The sequence below is a fragment of the Balaenoptera ricei genome, chromosome 3 (assembly GCF_028023285.1).
Source record: "Balaenoptera ricei isolate mBalRic1 chromosome 3, mBalRic1.hap2, whole genome shotgun sequence".
Lineage (NCBI taxonomy): Eukaryota > Metazoa > Chordata > Mammalia > Artiodactyla > Balaenopteridae > Balaenoptera > Balaenoptera ricei.
This window is the reverse complement of record NC_082641.1, coordinates 91743407-91748361: the sequence shown is the minus strand read 5'-3', so window position 1 is coordinate 91748361 and position 4955 is coordinate 91743407.

Sequence of the window (4955 nt, the reverse complement as noted above, 5' to 3'; positions counted from 1 at the left end):
TTCTGTGTTCCCTTTGTTTTTTGTAACTTATACCTCCAACTAGTGATGACATAATCCACTGTTGAATGAGGACCCATTGCAGGTAACAAGACCCTCATGGAAAAATTTTCATTGCAATGTTGAGCTGTATGATGGATTGAAGAATTATATTTGAATTACCTGAAATGTATATGCAGCTTCTAGATGGCACTTTAAATCTGCTGGGCTCTAGCTGTGTACTTAAAAAAAAAAAAAAAACAGCTTATTGAGGTATAATTTCCAGTGCTATACAATTTACCAGTTGTAAGTATACAATCCATTGGTTTTTGAATACATTTATAGTTGTGCAGCCATCACAACAGTCCAGTTTTAGAATAGTTCTATCACCCAAAAGATCCCTTTTCCGTGTTTGCTGAATCATACATAACCAAAGTTTAGCACAGTTGCTAGTGTACAGAAGATGATGGAAAAGATTAGAGCACGTTTTGTTTGGTTTTGTTTTCAAGAGTAGAGGTATATTTGATTCTAAGCTCAGGAATCTTGTGATAATGTATTAAATATGTTATGTCAAATATCATAATGATATGAAATTTAACAGTGTGGATTGGGATTAATATTAACATGTAATGGAGTCTGCTGTTTCTATAGCAGTGCTGTAGAATAGAAAAATAATGTGAGCCATATATGTAATTTAAAATTTTCTGGCAGCCACATTAAAAAAATTAAAAGAAACAGCTGAAGTTAATTTTAAGAATATAGTACATTTCACTCAATATATCCAAAATATTATTATTTCAACATGTAATCATTGTAAAAATCTTTAAGATAGCTTACATTCTTCTTTTATACTAATTTTTTGACTTCTGGTGTATATTTTACTAATTTGGGCTAGCCACATTTCAAGTTAATTTTAATAACTTTTAATAACACACAGTTCTGTATTAATCTGTATATTAATTTGTCTTTCTATAATATGAGGTAGAGAATTTCATAGAATCACTCTCTTAAATACAAAATCTTTTCTGGTCTCTGAAGCCTTCAGTGCTTGCTAAACGTGGACTCCTTAACATTAGAAATAAATCAGTTATAATTGTCAGTAAAATAAAAATTACAGCCCCAAAAGATTTTCCTTTGAAGATAATTAACTTTTCATAGGGCAGTTGATGAAATGAAAGAATATAATCTGCCTTGTAGTTATGTGGTTGATTATTTTCTCTGGCTTATAGCTAGTTTGTATTAGAAACACGGGTATGCAGGAAACACTTGGCATAGTACTGTTTTCAGTACATGATACCTATTTTTTTAAGGAAATTAGTTTCATACAAGAAAAAAATAATTTATCATAAGTGATACTTCTTCATGAAATATTAGTTTGTATTGATAATCCTTGATTAATCCTTGAAGTTTAACACAATACTCAGCAAAAATAATTATGAGAATTTAGTGTTCTGCAGTTATGTATAATATAAGCTGCTAGAGTATTAAAGACAGATTGTTAATGTTAAAAATCTCTTAATTTCACTGTTCATTGAGGTTGGATATATTTGAAACTGTAGATTTCTATATGTAAAATTATCTCCCAATAAAAAAGTCCTTTCTTACTCTCCTCCCTCTTTCTTTCCTAACTGAAGGACATTGTATCAACACTGAAGTTGAATTAAATTAACCTCTCAAGCTAAAAACTCTGTAATGGAGGTTGCCCCTGGAGAAGATAGGAAAACATTGCACAATTTAAACTCCTAATGTCTATTGAGCTTTTAGATATGAGTAATTCCCTTTGATGTGGATAAAAGCTTTACCTGTTTGTTTAAGAGCACACTAGCATCCTTAGAATAAGTTGTTAGAATCCAGTTTCTTTTAATTAAGTGGATACTGTAGCTATCCCAAACCTATGCATAAATTAACAGAACCCAGAAAAGCTAGGGGACTTGACCAGGTGTCCATTAGACCCTGTGTTGTATAATTACTTGTCCAGTCTATCTCCCATGCCTTACTTATTCAAATTCCAGAAGTAGGGGATGGTGGGATCTGAGCTTAGGAGAAACATTAGATTAATCCCAGAGCACAGGAAATTGGAATTATAATTTCTGTATTATTTTGTTGTTTCCAAAGATTTTACATGTATGGTTAAATAAAAATTCATCTCTTGCAATTCAATAAAAGCTATACTATATATAGATTTTATTTTTAAGAAGCTTATTTTTCTTTTATGGGCCAATGTGTAAAGCTGGAACCTTCATTAAACTAATGAGAGCATGCATTAATATAATAAAATGTGTATTTATTTTAAAATTTCTACGAAATATATCAGAATAAAATTTCTAGATGCTTGTGTATTGACCATTTATACTATCTAAGTTGCTTTAACCTTGTCTGAGTTTAAAGTATGTAGTTTAGCTTCCTGAACTCTTACAAAAGAAAAATATAAACTGGAAAATTAAGATTAACAATGCATATGCTATCTCCTGCCAATGTCTCATATAATATTAGCCACAATACTGCTGAATTTTGATTTGCTGTCATATAGCAAGGATGATGACATATTCTGCTCTTACTACTGTAACATATAGGTAAGGTTTATTGTATACATTTTTAAATAATTGTACTAACTTGATTAGCAATTGTAGTGATGATTTCCTTTGGAGTTGAAAAAAGGTGGAAGTGATTACAAAGGAACTGTTGATCTATATTATAAGAAAGTAGTTATGGATGCTGTGGGAAATATGCAGTAGAAAATATGACTATTAAGTGGTTTAAACAAATAGAGAGTCGGGAATTCCTTGGCAGTCCAGTGGTTAGGACTGATTGAACCTGCTGAGGGTTCAATCTGTGGTCGGGGCACTAAGATCCCATAAGCTGTGTGGTGTGGCCAAAAAAACAAACAAACAAAAAACAAAAACAAAAAAACACAAAAAAACAAACCAAATAGGGAGTTATTTTCCTCATTTAATAAAAAATCTGGATGTCGGTAATTATTAGTATTTATCAACTCAAGGATGTCAGGGCCAGTGTTTCTACAGTTCTTATCTTTCCCTCAGATATGATAAGGTGACCAACTAGCCCTGGAAATTACATGTGCATTCAAGTAAAGAAGAAGCAGGGGAAGGCATGGCACTACTCATCGGTCTCTTTTATCAGGAAAGTAAAAGCTTTTCCAGAGCCTCCAATAGCTTTTCTTTCTAGTAGTCTGGGTCACGTGACTACCACTAGCCGGGAAGGCAAGTATTTCCAGCCTCTTGGAGAAAGGGTTGGTAATGACTCTGGCTAGCCAATCATAGCATCTCTCAGTGGGTCACCTCTGGAAAGTGAGTATAGAGCTCCTTTAGATGTCAATAGGAAAATGATAGACTCACAAAATAGAAATGAAAAGAGCAAAGTAGTCCTTCACTCCTCCATGAAACATTTATTGGGCCCCTTCTATGTGGCAGATTCTACATAGCTGTCCGTAATTGAGGTAATGAGGTGATGGAGCTTCCTTGGAAGGTTGTTAATTAATGGTTGGTGTCACGTGGCGTCCGATGTGAATGACTTATGTGTATAGTATACCATTTCTACTCCTCTGGAGCAAAGGGTCCACTATGGATGAAGACTTCTAGGCCAGGAGATGACAGAAAATTGCTGGAAAACATGAACTGCAAATGTATCCCAGGAGATAGAGGGTGGATCCATGTTACTTGTGTTACCTGTACAGGTGATTAGTGGGGTGTAGTATTCTGCCAATAAAAATTATGGAGGAAGCATAGTGTACAAATACCAAAATGGGCTTTTTACTCATTATTTGGATGGTACTGTTCTTTTTCAGGAGCTTTACCTTCCTTCTTAGGTTTTGCTTTAGTGACATTCCTTAAGTACAAGTAGCTGGTTTTTTATTAAAGGAAGTAGTCCAGAGATTGTGCAAAACCAGGCTGAAATAAAAAGATGTTTCATATAGTCAAAAATGGACTTGCAGATGGGAGAGGTTTTTGTTTTTCTCTAGCATTTCCCTCAATTCAGAAGTCATTGTTTAGGTGAGGATTTTGGACCTAATAGTAGTTGGTAGCAAGCTGCAATTCTGAGAGTGAACCTCACTGACGTATTATGCCTTCCCCTCAATATTTCACACAGATGTTTGCTAACTGATTGGGTGGCCAAGCTCAAGAAAGACTTTTAGTTCTTTTTACAACTATTGTTGCTAACAATCAGCTTCTTAGGAGGGAACGTAAAGGTTTTTCCCTTTCATTCTCAGGTCCTGCAGGTTTGAAAGCATCATCATGAAGGGACCACTGAATATCATTTGGCCCGACAATTCCACATTAGGATTATTTCCTTAGGATAGATTTCCCCAAACTCAGAAAAAAGCTTTATGTAGTGTTAACTGAGAAAAGAAAAAGAATTGAGAATGGATTATTATGCAGCTATCAAAATTGTTTCTGAAGATTATACAAAAAATGCCTGCTGTAGTGGTAGGTTGACATAAAAAAGTTACAATATGATTAAAGTCTGTAAGAAAAAAATAAACTAATGCTAGATTTTAAAAAAGACAATGATTGTCTTTGGAAGGCGTTCTTATGGTAATCTACTTTTCTGTATTTTCATATTTTTATAATGAAAATCAATTTTTATATGAATCGCTGCATTGACTTTGTATCCAGTGAATTGACTTCTCAGTCATGAGAGCACTGGACTAGGAGATGGGCAACCCAGATCTCTTCTCTTCTCAGCCACTAACTGCGATCTTAGATAAGTCATTACCTCTCTGGGTGTTACTTCTCTTTAATAAAATGAGCTTGTTGGGTTAAATGATTACTAAGATCCCCTTTTAACTTTATGATTTTATGACATCACTGTATAATATTAAAAATGCTATGAAACTCAAAGTATAACGTTGCCTGAGAGAATGGAAAACCAATCAAGAAATGCTTCAACTCCATATTTCAGATATAAGGAAAATGTCCATTGTGTCACTCTTGAATTGTGCTAACATTTCAAATCACGGA